Source organism: Mus musculus, chromosome 18 (assembly GCF_000001635.26).
Source record: "Mus musculus strain C57BL/6J chromosome 18, GRCm38.p6 C57BL/6J".
NCBI lineage: Eukaryota > Metazoa > Chordata > Mammalia > Rodentia > Muridae > Mus > Mus musculus.
The window spans coordinates 42,802,455-42,818,329 of NC_000084.6; the positions used below are offsets into that span (position 1 = coordinate 42,802,455).

Below are 15,875 nucleotides of genomic sequence, written 5' to 3' on the forward strand. Positions count from 1 at the left end.
TTTGTTCACCTTCTTAAAAATGAAGCTCTGTGTGGACTGTGGAATCTTGATTAGTCAAAATTAAACTTTAGTTAGGTATGATGGGCTCATCATGGCTCCAGCCGCACATGTAGCAGAGGATGGCCTAGATGGTCATCAATGGGAGAAGAGGCCCTTGGTCCTGTGAAGGGTATATGCCGTAGTGTAAGGGAATGCCAGGGCCAGGAAGCAGGAGTGGGTGGGTTGGTGAGCCAGGGGGAGGGGGCAGGGAGTAGGGGGTTTTAGGAGGGTAAACCAGGAAAGGGGACAACATTTGAAATGTAAATAAAGAAAATATCTAAGAAAAAGAAAAGAAAAGACATTGTTTCCTTGGTGCATAAAAGTGCCAAATAAATAGAAATGATTACAAGGTTTCACTCTGACTGATCATGGAAGAGGAAGGGAGGGGACACTCAAAGACACCCTTACATCTTTAGACATCTTTAGATCCCAGTGCCAGAATTCCAGAAGCTTGTTGGAGCCATGGGTTGGCTCTCATCAATGCCCAGGAAGACAGTATGAGCAGTGAGATACCTCTTTGATGGCTGGTCATCACTCAGCACCAATACAAAAATTTCAAAGGCCAAGATAACTGGCTTGACATCCTGGAGACAGGAGATAAGGTCTCAGCTTGTGATCACCAGACACAATAAATCCCTTGTGAACAGGTGCTATTAATTTTTTTAATCTCTGTCCTGTGCTGTCAATCATTCTCAGGTCCATTGCACATGAGCCCATTGACATAAGGCATACTCACACTCGACTAGAATTTAGTTGAGTATAAATCCTGAGAAGGGTGCATGTGGTTTTGATAGAGGGGATTACCCTGGAAATGATTTATACTAGTGCTAACAAACTCAAACATCAATTGAGCCCAGGAAGATAATGAGTTCTCTACCAAAAATCTGTCCCTTTCATCCACAGGAGTGAATTTGGAGCTAGGGCATGGTTATGTAAAAACAGTCACAGCCTCTCTTGCTGTTGGAGGCATGTTAGAAGATCCCCAAATTGTCTTTTTTTTTTTTATTGTTTTCTTTTAGTATTCGCTAAGCTAATGTGCACTTCTTGGTACATTTTGCAGTCAAGAGAGGCCTCCGGGCAGTGTTAGACAATAGAGTAAGATGTGGGCAGGATTCTGTACCCAATATCCTGTCCCTCTGTAAGCCTCCGGACTATACTCTTCATTTTCATTTGTCAAGTGAAGAGAAAAGATTCTAAGAACCTCTAAGAGGTTCAGAATATGTGCTCTGTGTGCCCTAAGACCCTGCTTATGGGAGGTCTTTAACACGTGTACATAAGCTGGATCAGGGCAGAAAGTTGGAAACAACCCAAAGTACATTCAAAGGAAAATGGTTAAATAAATTCTGGTGTATTCATAGTGGAAAAGGAGATGTAAATTTTAAAGAGATTGTTATGTTGTTTGAGGGGTTCCGGGATGGCTCAGTTGGCAGAGTACTGTCTGTACAAGCACGGGGACCCAAGCTTGACAACCCTCCTTAGAGAACCCAAGTAAAGAAAAGTGGGCATGATGCCCACACTTGTAATCTCTCTGCTGGGGAGGCAGAGACAGGAGTCCTAGCACTCACTGGCTGGTCCGCCTAACCAAACTGGTGAACCGAAGGCCAGTGAGAGAGCTTATCTCAAAAGTAGGATGGATAGCTCACCAAAAGGACACCCAGGGTATATATGTGTGCGTGTGTGCGCACGCGCACGCACATCCACATATATGAACACAGGTACACTTGAACATATGTCTACACATACAAACACACATACACAAAGAGATAATAGGCTGTATGTGCACTCTGTGGAGAGAACTATAAAACTGTGTGTTGGAAAATAATGTAAAAATATTATTGGCTAAAGGCAATGGCGACTTAAGTAATGAATGGTACTGAAAAAGAAAAGTCCTGGTTAGCCAGGGGTGGTGGCACATGCCTGTAATGTTATCACCTGCTGGGTACAGGCAGGAAGATCTTGAGTTTGATGCCAACCTGGATTATATAGTGAGACAAACACTTCAAACAAACAAAACCAAAATCCTAAATGAAACAATCAAGGACAATACACATTTAAAATCATTGCAGGATGTATATTGTAAAATCTGAAGCCATATGTTAATATATATATATATATATTCTGTTCTTGATCATGACCTCTGGGCGGGATCAAAGTGTGGGATGGTGATTTTTCAGGTCTATTCTTCATGCTTTCTGAGCTCTTTATGGACATGTATACGTGCATTTGAAATCTGTTCTGGGCTTGTCACTAAGGGAACAGCAAAACTGCCCCCTGGAAGCTTGTTCATGGAACTCCAAAGCAGAGGTGCTGCTCCTGCCTCCTTAGCTGACCCAGCCTTCTGTTTGTTCTCTCATGCCTGTGACCTTTCCTTTGACTAAGGCTTTCCATGACAACAAGACTTTAAGAACAACCAAGCTTGCTCTTCATCAGAAAATTAAAATACACAAAAGAAGAAGGATGGGACTGTCATTTGGGAACCCCTCCAGACTAATCCCAGATCAGTTTCGATTGTCTAACCTTTTGTTACCTAGGCCCCTCTGCCTGTAAGCGACAAGGTTTCACTTTTTTAGATGTCAAATGGCACTTGACAAACACCACAAATGAGTTCTGATGGGGAAAAGCCTTCCAAACGGAAGAGTTTTCTTCTATTTTACCGGGAAGACCCTGTAACAGTGAAGATAAAATTAATCCAGCAGAGCGTTTGCCATAAGAAACCTGCAGAACAGAAGCACTTTACGTCCTTCGATGGAATTTTAAATCAGCATAAGGGATTAGACAGTGTTATCTAGCTGATGGAACGCAAGCAAGTCAGAAATCTACGACGGATTCTGGGAAATGGTCGACATATGCTATTTATGTTCTGGGAACTGCGTTTGGCCCTTCTATGATTAATATATCTCATATAATTCTGGAGATCTGGTGTCCTTTCTCCTTTAACATTTCATTTTGCCTTTCTGAAAGGTCTGAACAAAGCAGAGGCAGGCTTTATGTCCTTTCAGACTGCAGCTTATTATGTTTGATCTGGGTTTGAAATGAAGCAGTGGAAATGTTCTCATTGCTCCCGCCGCCTTTCTAGTGATGGAGGAAACAATATGTTTTCTCTTGTATTAGCACATTCACTAAAACAACTCATTATAGCACCCCTACAGAAACAAACAGCATCCGAACACGGGCTTCACAGCAACACACGGAGCCCACAGTAATTGAAATCCTCTTTTCAACATTCCCACTAGCTTGCCTGCTTAGGCTCTAGGGTTAGGGGAGTTTCTTCTATGTTTTCTGTAAATAAGAAGCTATTTTATTTAATTTTAAAAATTTAACTCTGTGTGTGTGTGTGTGTGTGTGTGTGTGCATGCATGCACACATGCCTGTGCACATATATGATGTGCTTACATGACTATGGATGAATGTTAGAAGATGACCTCCAGGAGTCGGTTTTGTCCTCCCCTGTGGGATCTAGGATAAACCCAGGTTGCCAGGCTTGCTCTGTAAGCGCCTTTACTAACTGTGCCACTTCACTGACTCATGATCAGCTATTTTAGGTCAAACTGTCTTCCCACCAATCTGGCTTTCCCTGAACCATTTTAACCTTAGGGCCAATTTTAATTGAATTGTTAAATGTGAATTATCCAGACAATCTGTTTTTCTCGGCACTGACAGCCTATGTCCATGGGCTCTTTCTTTCCCCAGAAACCATATCTTTCCATATTCCCCTTGCTTTTATTACAAAACTAGTAATGGATGAAATGTCTTTGTACTTATAGGTAAAATATGAGAAAGCTTCAGAGACTTGGTCAGATCCATGGACTTAGAAAACATTGGACTAACTCTAAGCAAAATGAAATGTCATTGACTTTCTGTATATTCTGTGACTTAATGAGTAGCTTAACTGCTCTGCGTTTCAGCTTTGTCAGCTGGTGAGATGGTCACACTCACTCCACGAGGCTTCTATGAGTTCAGTGAGATTACTTAAGTCAATTGCTTCATACATAATGCTCACCACTACGTGGCAGCTCACATTGCTACCATCATATCGCAGCCAGCACCAGGTTTTCTCCTAACCTCAACAGAAGAACAGAAAAATTAGGTCTGAGAACCATGACCAAATTTCAAGAAGGTTCCTAGACTCTGATTGTGGGCACAACCAGGAGAAGTCTCCCTATAGTGGAGAGCATACAAAAGGAGTTGATTGATGCAATTTCTAATTTTACAGAAATAAAAGGGAATGGGGATCTGGCATGGTATATATTTCTATAATCCCAGCAGTTGAAAGGCTAAAGGAAGAAGATCGTAAGTCCATGGCAAACCTTAACTATATGGTAAGAACCTCCCAGAAAATAAAACGTTACCATATAAAATGAAAAATGAACAGCTAAGAGAACACCATGGAAACCTTATACCAATAGATTCAGTAATCTAGGTGAAACAGAAAAAAAAAAACTTAGTTTCTCAATAAAATGATAAGTAAAGAAATCAAACCTTTCAAAGAAAAACCTGGGACTATAGGTCTTGATCGATGGATTCCTAAATCATTAAATAACTTACCAACCCTTTCAAAGTTATTTAAGGAGAATGGCCACACTTCCTTATGAAACCAGGATTATTCTAAAGCCAGGTAAAGACACAGCAAGCCAACTACATACCAGCATTCTTTGCGAATCACAACAAAAGAATCCTCAACAAAATACAACACAACCAAAGTTTGCACCGTATCACTGTGACTACACAGTTTGGCAAGCTGAGATTTACTCTGGGATTGCAAAGGTGGCTAAGTATATGAGAATTTATCAATATAATTTATCACATTAATAGAACACAGGGGGAAACATATCATCATCTCCTTGATAAAAGAAACAGCAGAAAATATAATAAATGAGGAACAAAAAGGACCTCCTTTATATGATATGAGAATTTAGCATCATGTTTCATGGTGAAAGATACAGCCTTCCTGCTGCGATTAAGAACAAAGATGCCTGCTTTGGTCCTTATATTTCAATGCAGTACTACAAATTCTAAGTAGAGCAATGTTAAAAGAAATAGTAACCCTCAGAAATGGAAGGGAAGAAGTGAAGCCAGCCCTGACTGCAGATGATATAATCTTACATCTAAAATTCCCTAAAAGACTATGCTTCATACACCTTCTAAAGTTAATGAACAAACTCATCAAGTTCAGGATGGATAAAACACACACACAGACACACACACACACACACACACACACACACACACACACACAGACACACACACACACTGTGGGTGTGAACTGAGCATTATAAATATTCATGAAATATTGAATGATCATATAGCTGGAAGATTCCGGGGGTAGGGTGCTGTTTACAAATGGTGACATTTGCTCACTAAGAGTTTAAGCTTCCATTACAACAGCACAAAAAGTTTCCCAAAACTAAACCTCAGGTTTCCTCAGGTGACGGCAACCCTTCTGTCTCCAGGATTCTAATAATGTTGCTATCCTGCTCTGGTGATATGGCCTCTAAAAATATTGTTCACCATCAACATCTGACCTAGAATTTCCATAGGGCTTACCAGGTCACACGGGACACATTATCTTAATTCTTAAAAGCCCAGAAAGATACTAGATTCTTCTATGAAATTGCAAACCAGAAAATAAAGTTCTGCCCACCCCAACCATCTCTGCCATAGTGTCCAAAGACAGCTCACAAGTGTGACATAGTTGACAAAGCCATGGTAAAGATGTGACTGATTTCCCATGTATGGCCAGCCTCACACATGCCGTGTGCACTGAAGCAATTTCAGTGTAACATGTCACAGCTCTTGTCAGTTTTGTCAACTCCTGATGGCTTTCTGTCCTGTGTTTTGTTCATTCTTGGTTGCAGCGATGACCCATGGTGTCACATCACCCCTTCCTGGCATTTGCTCACATCTCTTTAAAAATGCCTTCTTCCTAGGCTGTCAATATTGTGAGCTTTGTATAAATAAAGAGGGTGGTGAAGAGAGGGGGTGCAGTAACTCAAGCTCACGAGCAGAGACAAATAGATCAGAATGCATAGCTGGGCCCCAGAAGACATGTTTAAGTAACAATTATGAAAGTTCAGAATCTAAGCAGACATAGGCTCTAAGCAGCTCATAGGCTCTACCTGCTGTCATGTCTGAAACAAAGGTGCTTAAATTCCCATTAGTGGAGCAGAGCCACCCTCTATGAGATAACAGAGCCAGAAGCCAATCTGTTCAGTGGGTCTTCAGAACAGCTACCAGCTGATTGGAAAATTCTGAGTGTGGGGGGTCCAGCGCAGGGCAGAACGAACACAGCTGTCCAACACAGCATGCAGTTAGGAGTGCTGGTGAAAAACCCCCTTCGATGTGTGAGCTGAGCCAATCCATCTGGAAAATCTCTCAACGAAAAGAGATGGAAGTGACATTTTGGCTCGGCTTTTCCCAGTCATGCCTGAACCTTGAACCAGAGATTGGAAGCAGTTCTTCATCTAGATGCTGTCAACACTGCTATTCCAGGCTCTTCAGTTCCGAGAGTCAGATCTTCCGGGCTAGCGCAGAGGAGAGATTCTGCGTGCTAGAAACAGACCCGCGCTCACGTCTGGTTTCCAGGAAATGGATTTGCTGTGTTGATGGTTGAATCTGACATTTCCTATCATGAGATCTGAACCCTGGGCCTGCTATATGGTCAGGCGTGCAGTTGGCATTTATAGAGACCCTGACATCCCACGCTGTGGTTCATGATTGGTGTCAGACAAAGGAATGTATTAAATGACTGCCAGCCCGGTGATAAGGCTGCCTATTATTGAGGTATAGTTTCCTCAGGTCTAAAAACTCATAGTGTTGCCACTGAAGCATGCCGGGGAGAAGATAAAATTTAATTAATAATTTCCGTAGAGGCCAACAGTCTATTACAACTATGTTCCTGGATGTTTTTTGCAATGACCTTATGGCTCATAAACATTATAGGTACACACTTGGTCATAGTCTCATCGAGTTTAATTTACGCCTTAGATTATGCTGTGTAATTAGATAGACTGCAATGAAGATTTCCTGATGCTGGGAACGTTACAGGCTCTGCATACAATAGGTGTGTGCCTCCCTTCCTTCTGTTCGGCCCCGTGCCTGGATTAGAGAGTGCAATTTCCTAGCTGAATAACTTGCTGCATTGACATGAAGCTGGGCATAAAGACCAGGCATAGCTCACTGCTAGATGGCAAACTTGAGTCTCCATTAGAATCAAAGCATTTATACACTGTATTAGGCAGATTTTTTTTCTTTTTTTTTAATAATATTAAGGGGAATGGCTCAATCTGATTTTTTTTAGCAATACAAAATTGTAAGAAATGATGTAATATTGGTTGGGCATTTCTCCACTAAGAGTAAAATACATGCTCTGTCAACATCCAAGAACAATTATTTTGGATTTCTTATATATCCAATACTAGCTATATGTGTAGGAGAAATAAATAGTCTTAATTGTCTTTGGGATCAGTGCTTCAAAATGTGGGAAGGAATAAAGATTTAATAATTACCAGGGCTAGGGACATAGTTCAATTGGCAAATCGCTTGCCTTGCAAGCATGAAAACCTGAGTTTTATCTCCAGAGCCCATACAAAAATGCCAGGCATGCTAGAACATTTGTAATAGCAGCACTGGCGAGGTAGAGAGAGGAGAATCTCTGGGATTCTCTGGTCAGTGGGTCTCATTTACCTGATGAGCCCAAGGCAGAGAGATACCCTGTGGGCAACAGAGATGAATATCTGAGGTTATCTTCTGGCCTCCATATGAATGCTCACAGACATGCACACACACATATACATGTATCCCCGCATACACACACACACACACACACACACACACATGAAGATACAAACACACACACACACACACACACACACACACACACACACACGAAGATACAAACACATGCACACATACATTAGGAAATAATAAATAACTATCAGATGTGTTAATCAGTGAGTTGATTGTGGCATAGTTTGAACACTTTATTTATAGAAAACACAGACAGTGTTTATGAAGTCAGAAAGATAACATGTTCAAAAGGAGCGTCCTTAGCTTCTTAAGAATGGGTGCTTGCACCTAATGAAACTCCAAAGTTTCTGCAAGGCAAAAGACACTGTCTATAAGACAAAAAGACCACCAACAGACTGGGAAAGGATCTTTACCTATCCTAAATCAGATAGGGGACTAATATCCAACATATATAAAGAACTCAAGAAGGTGGACCTCAGAAAATCAAATAACCCCCTTAAAAAATGGGGCTCAGAACTGAACAAAGAATTCTCACCTGAGGAATACCGAATGGCAGAGAAGCACCTGAAAAAATGTTCAACATCCTTAATCATCAGGGAAATGCAAATCAAAACAACCCTGAGATTCCACCTCACACCAGTGAGAATGGCTAAGATCAAAAATTCAGGTGACAGCAGATGCTGGCGAGGGTGTGGAGAAAGAGGAACACTCCTCCATTGTTGGTGGGATTGCAGGCTTGTACAACCACTCTGGAAATCAGTCTGGCGGTTCCTCAGAAAATTGGACATAGTACTACCGGAGGATCCAGCAATACCTCTCCTGGGCATATATCCAGAAGAAGCCCCAACTGGTAAGAAGGACACATGCTCCACTATGTTCATAGCAGCCTTATTTATAATAGCCAGAAACTGGAAAGAACCCAGATGCCCCTCAACAGAGGAATGGATACAGAAAATGTGGTACATCTACACAATGGAGTACTACTCAGCTATTAAAAAGAATGAATTTATGAAATTCCTAGCCAAATGGATGGACCTGGAGAGCATCATCCTGAGTGAGGTAACACAATCACAAAGGAACTCACACAATATGTACTCACTGATAAGTGGATACTAGCCCAAAACCTAGGATACCCACGATATAAGATACAATTTCCTAAACACATGAAACTCAAGAAAAATGAAGACTGAAGTGTGGACACTATGCCCCTCCTTAGAAGTGGGAACAAAACACCCATGGAAGGAGTTACAGAAACAAAGTTTGGAGCTGAGATGAAAGGATGGACCATGTAGAGACTGCCATATCCAGGGATCCACCCCATAATCAGCATCCAAACGCTGACACCATTGCATATACTAGCAAGATTTTATCGAAAGGACCCAGATGTAGCTGTCTCTTGTGAGACTATGCCGGGGCCTAGCAAACACAGAAGTGGATGCTCACAGTCAGCTAATGGATGGATCACAGGGCTCCCAATGGAGGAGCTAGAGAAAGTACCCAAGGAGCTAAAGGGATCTGCAACCCTATAGGTGGAACAACATTATGAACTAACCAGTACCCCTGAGCTCTTGACTCTAGCTGCATATGTATCAAAAGATGGCCTAGTCGGCCATCACTGGAAAGAGAGGCCCATTGGACACGCAGACTTTGTGTGCCCCGGTACAGGGGAACGCCAGGGCCAAAGGGGGGGAGTGGGTGGGTAGGGGAGTGGGGGTGGGTGGGTAAGGGGGACTTTTGGTATAGCATTGGAAATGTAAATGAGCTAAATACCTAATAAAAAATGGAAAAAAAAAAAAAAAAAAAAAAAAAGAATGGGTGCTTGCCTCCTGCCTCCTGCCAGGTCCATTGGTAGTGGGAACAACAACAATGTAGTAATAGTTACTGGTTCAGACCTTATCCAACATCCCAAAATGCAATTTAAATCACAAACATGGTATTTTCTTCCATGGTTTTGACGTATTTCCCTCCTTGTTCATTACCAAGTAGACTGGCTCTTGTTCCTGGTCAGAGGACAGTCTCAAAAGCCTGTATAGTATGTGACATACAAAGAGAATCAATCCCCATGTCCTTTACTTTTTTGGCATTCCATGAATTAGATGTTCATTCCTGATTATCTACTCATTAAAACTTTATCTCTTCTTGGCCAAAAGAGTCCATAGATGTAATCATGACATTCAATAGGTCGAGAAAGGAAGATGGTGAGTCCAAGGCCAGCTTGGGCTATATAGCAATACCATTTCAAAATCTCAAGCAAACAAACACACAAAAAATGAAGAAAACAAACATACAAACAAACAAACAAACACAAACAAACACCCCTCTGCTTTCTCACCTTCTCTTCAGGGATGCCTTCTAATACCATTTAAACAAAGTACAGTTGTCCCTTTGTAGTAAGAAAAGATTGGGCCAGGATTCCCAGGCAGACCAAGATACATGGATGCTTCCTTATTTTTTCGGTTTGTATATAATTTATACTTATCTTCTCATATACTTTAACTCATCTCTAGGTATATGCTTATAACATGAATGCCAAGTAAATGTTGTATAAGTTGTGTTGTGTTTATTGTTTGGAGAATAATAAAGAAAATATCTATATGCATTCAGCACACATTCAATTTTTTAAAATATATTTTCATTTTTTGGTTTCTTGAATCTGTGGGTGATGAATCTACAGGTAACGGAGGGTGGTAGTTGCCGTGAGCTGGCATCTTTTTCATTTCTTCCTTTAACCACTCACTCACTTGTGTGTATATCACCCCATTCTACCCCAGTGAAGGCAACCCATATGTTGGTTGAATTGCACGGGAGAACAGGATGTAGCCTGCAGTGCCAAAACAAGCCACTTTCTTTCCTGTCCTCACCCACATCCCAGATGAGGACAGTGACAGTAGTTAACATTGATGGAGCACTCATTTGCTTGAGACTGTGCTAACTTCTTCAGATACAACTTTGTCACTCACTTGCCAGTGCTGCCACACTACAGGTAGACCACTATGCCATGCTACAAAGCAAGGGCCCTAAAACAAACTCCTCGGTGAGCCCACCGGAGCTACATGGAAAGTAGTGGTAACTCTTATCAGTCCACGTCCAAGTCTGAATTTTTGCTCTAAACCTCTACCTCACCCAATGTCACTCATAACTTGCAGTTTCTCATAAACAGGTTGCAAGCGTGTCTTCTAAACAATATCATTGAAGGAAAAAGCTTCAACATCACAATTGTCTGTCTGGTGCCAACCATCCAAATTTGTGCAGCTTCCGTACCACAGAATACTTAGTTTACATGAACACAACCACCACGGTATTTGAAAAACTTTGATATTCAAGCCAAAGACATTTTAGATTCTTTTTGGCTGGTAGTGATACCTAACACTCAGGTAAGTTTTTCCTTTTTTTTCTTCTTCTCCATGAATCAGAACATAAGTGATCTATTTGAGCTGAAAGCCAAGACAAAATTTAAACAAAAAAGTCCACATTGCCTATTCTAACTACTGTGGAGAGTGCGTTACCCCTCAAACTACCACTGTACTCAGAGACTCTGAGATATTCTGACATGATGAAATAGGAGACATGAGGATGATGACACTTGGATTCAACCAGATGGGAAAGGAAGGTGTGACTGTGTGGAATTTTGGGTCAGTCTGATTCTTCACCATCTACTGTGTATGAAAACTAGAATGTTCTTGCTGATGCCAAGGTTTTTAACATGGGAGCATCAAAAATAAATAAAGATACTGCTTTGAACTCTCTTAACATGTTGGATATTATGTCCCTGTACTGGCTTATAGGAGACGATATTTAATCCTTATTATTCTGACTCCTTACTCTTCAAATAATTGAGAGATTCTGTTCGTCCTCTCTAGACTCAACTGTATTGCCTAAGTCATTTCATACCACAGAAAAAGGAGACTTCCACACCAAACACCTCAAGAGTTCTTTTCTTTCTTTCCTTCTCTCTTTCCTTCTTTTTTCTTTCTCTTTCTCTTCTTTCTTTTCTTTCTTCTTCCTTCCTTCCTTCCTTCCTTCCTCCCTTTCTTCCTTCTTTCTTTCTTTCTTTCTTTCTTTCTTTCTTTCTTTCTTTCTTTCTTTCTTTCTTTCTTCCTTCCTTCCTTCCTTCCTTCCTTCCTTTTCTTTATTTGCCTATATTGTTTAGACTTGACCCATGGATTTTGCATACATCATGCATGATGATTACCTCTCTCAGACACTTCATTGTCAAATCCTTAAACTTTAAAAAATGCATGTGTGTGTGCACGTTTGTGTGTGTGTGTGTTTATGTGTAAGCAGGTGAGTGATAGAAAAACAAAAACCAAGAGATACTGAGGGGCAGTGTGAATCAAAATGTGGATATAATACGATCATGGGTGTCTTAATCAGGGTTTCTATTTCTGTTCAAACATCATGACCAAGAAGCAAGTTGGGGAGGAAAGGGTTTACTCAGCTTATACTTCACACACTGCTGTTGATCACCAAAGGAAGTCAGGACTGGAACTTAAGCAGGTCAGGAAGCAGGAGCTGATGCAGAGGTCATGGAGAGATGTTACTTACTGGTTTGCTTCCCCTGGCTTACTCAGCTTGCTTTCTTATAGAACCCAAGACTACCAGCCCAGTGATGGCACCTCCCACCGTGGGCTCTCCCCCTTGATCACTAATTGAAAAAATGCCTTACAGCTGGATCTCTTGAAGGCATTTCCTCACCTGAAGCTCCTTTCTCTGTGATAACTCCAGCTAGTGTCAAGTTGACACAAAACCAGCCAGTACATGTGCTAACTTATCAAGTGTGGGAAAAGATTTCTCATAAGTCAAATTATTCTTTCAGAAATGTTTTTTCCCCAAATAGTTACAAAATATGTAAGTAGAATAAAGACTTTAATCAGTCCTGGAATCAGTGCTGGAGAGACACTCATTGGTTAAGCACTTGCTGTGGAAGTGTAAGGATCTGAGTTTGGATCCTCATCATGTGTAAAGTTGGGTGAAGCAGCACGTGTCTATAGTTCCTGTGATGCTATAGAGAGACAGGAAGAAGACACAGACGAATCCTTAGGTCATCTATCATTGTGTATCCTTCAGAGAATAACAAAACAGAGACAACATGTAAGGGATGCACCCAAGGTGATCCTCTGAGCTCTGTGTGTGCACTGTGCTATGAGTGTGCCTATACTCAGACACAACATACACACACAGACATGAAGAATTTTCACACAACCAAAGTCTAAGAAGAAAGGCTGCATGAAATAAAGTGCATTTAAATGATGGGCCACCATAAGCAACTGAAGACTAATATGATAGAAGACTATTCAGGGACGCAGCCATGATCTTGTCGCTACTGCAGCACACTTGGACATAATCTCAACCCCAGGTTTAAGTCATAGCTCAAGATGTACAGTATAGACCGAAACAAAGGTGTTCAGATGTGATTGTGGGAAATATTACAGGTTCTGCCTAAGGTACAGTGTCATGTAAGCCCTGCTTTTACTGAAACTCCATATGCACAGGATAATGCAGTATTTTTATGTATTTCTTATTTTAGAGTAACCACATTCTCTTCAGTTGAGTAAATAATGTAAATATTTTACACTTTTTCATGTCATTGTTTTGCCTTTTCTCCAATTTTCCAAAGTCCATACAATTTACCTAATTAATTAAATACCATGGTTTTTTTTTTTTTAAATGAATGTCAGAGGCTATAAATGATGTTTAAAAAACAGCCAACACAACACTCCTCTAACATAAAGCATCCAAAAGTGCCTTCTTAGAGATGAGTGCCTCCCTTTGCAAGTACCAACAGATACAGGGCTACAAACATGTCTATAAACGTCCCCTTTGCATGTGTGATTTCCATAAATAGGAAACAAAGACTTCTAGCACTCATGGCTTTAATGGATCATGTCTCTTCCCAGAATGCAAAGATTTCCACACACTCTGGTCAGAACAGGAAGAAGAAAAATATGCTTTTTCAGGGAACAGTAGTAACTGAGATGAGGGATGGTTAGCTTTCAATTTTCAACTGGATAAAACCTACCTGGATGAAAATGTCAATGAGGGACTATCTACATTGAGTTGGCCCATGGTATGTCAGTAGGGGATTGTTTTAAGTTAATTCATGTGAGAAGACACGGCCCGTTGTGGGAAGCAGCATTCCCTTGGCTGGAGCCTTGAATTATATGGGTAGAGAAAGCAAACTGAGTACTAAACACACATGCATCCATTTTTCTCTCTGTTCTTAACTGTGTGTATGATGTGAGCCACATTTAAAGACCCCAATGCTGTGACTGCTATGATGGACTGTAACCTAGAATTGTAATCTCTTCTTCTCTAAATTGTGCTTTGTTGGGCATATCTTATCACAGTAACATAAATGAAACTGGAACATTATCTGGGAGAACTAGGGTATAAGTATGCTCTCATATTTTTCTCTGTGTGTGCTTATTTGTGTCTTTTTAGTATTTAATGAGCAGAAAAGTTTAGACCATCCAAATTTGTTTATAAAGATAACTACTCAAGGCCTTATGTGCTGTGAACAGCACACTTAAATTTGTACCCTTTCTTTAATTATAAATAAGAAAGTGGGATGTTTCAGCTTACCCACCATTACATCAAATGTCCAATTTCCTCTACACAACAGAATAATGTACAAACGTTTTCCCAGTAAACAATTCTAAAAAACAAAAAAAAGGTTGTCTACATCAATACCCAGGACTGAAAGTTGAGTAGTGAGCAAGTAGTCTCAGTGATCTAAAAAAAAACCTGGGTCAAATGCATTCATAAAATAAACGGTTACTAAGCCAAAGGTGTTTCATAGTGCACTGAGAAACTGCCGAGAATGAAAAACTCCTCGTCACCTAGTTTAATAAAGGAGGGACAATGCTAACATCATAGCACTGGCGTGAAAACGAATTCATAGCACTCATTGCAACGCTCCTCAAAGCAGTGGCAAATGCCCACTGCTGAAATTGCTACAGTCTGAAACATCCTTTTCACATTTTGAGCAAAAAGCATCACTTCTTGTAGTGGCAAATGAGAATTAACATCAACTAGATACGTAGACATAATCTCATCAAACTTTGCTCTTAAGTTTACTACTGAGAAGGCTCCTTTAAATGAACGTACGTATGAGCACGACTTTTCATCCACATCTCAGGATATTAAAGCATTGCTCAGGGCTGGGGGTGTGGCTCAGTGGCAGAGCTCTCACCAAGAGGCTCTGGACCGCACTCTCAGCATCATCTCCCAGCCCCCATACAACACTGCTCCTTCTTTTGTAGTTAGATAAATATCTTCACAAAGGAAGGTTTCTTTACGTCAACCTTACAGAATGTCAGTTTCCTGATAAGTTCAGGGTAAGACAAACTTAACATGGTATAATGCTTTTGACTGAATACACATATGGTAGAAACAAATTTAGAAACAAAAAGGAGATTGGGCATCAGAGTGTAGGGTCTACTAGTGCAGGCACATGGGCAGACAGAAAGCAAACTGTCTAAGAGTGTGTGTAAGCTACCATAAAGCTCTTGCCTCAAGGGTCATTTCTGAGCCTGAGGAGAGCTCTGGAGTCAGGATTCCTTTGTTTTTCTGGGACACAGGTCTTCACGATGCTGCTTGACATGCAGAATTATGGTCATCTAAGTTTGTAAGCTCAGAACCAGCCAGGAGCCTGTTTTGAAGTTGGTACCTTCCTATTTGTCCCGTGTTCTCATTAGGATCACTCCCACTTCTCTGAGCACTAGCTCTGGATTATCTGTCCACTTGTCAGAACCACCATCCACTGCCAGGCTACTCACAGGTAAGAGGAGACCCTGTACCCTCTCCTGTCCTGTGCTAGTTTCTATTAACTACTTCCTCCTCTCACCCAAGGCAGTGCTTCTTGGTCATTAGAGAGGAAGTATTCTTTCAGCCTCTCCCCACAGCCCTCCAAACTAAGAGAGAAAAAGAAGGCAGGCACGTTTGAGTATGACACAATCTAACGCGTGCTGTATTAGAGACCAGTCAGAGAAAGAGATGCAGTCTGGAAAATAAGAGAAGGCAGGGTTTCATTTTTTTCCCCTTTAATTCAGCCACCTCAAGGAAGCTTCACTCTCCAAGCTTGTAATTTG

At 41.0% G+C, this 15,875-nt stretch overlaps 1 protein-coding gene across 2 annotated transcripts in view; it reads right to left on the bottom strand.

Annotated features, from left to right (window-relative positions):
- Ppp2r2b (protein phosphatase 2, regulatory subunit B, beta) overlaps positions 1 to 15,875 on the bottom strand; it is a 414,265-nt gene that overhangs the window by 157,248 nt on the left and 241,142 nt on the right. The gene's annotated exons all lie outside the window — the stretch shown is intronic.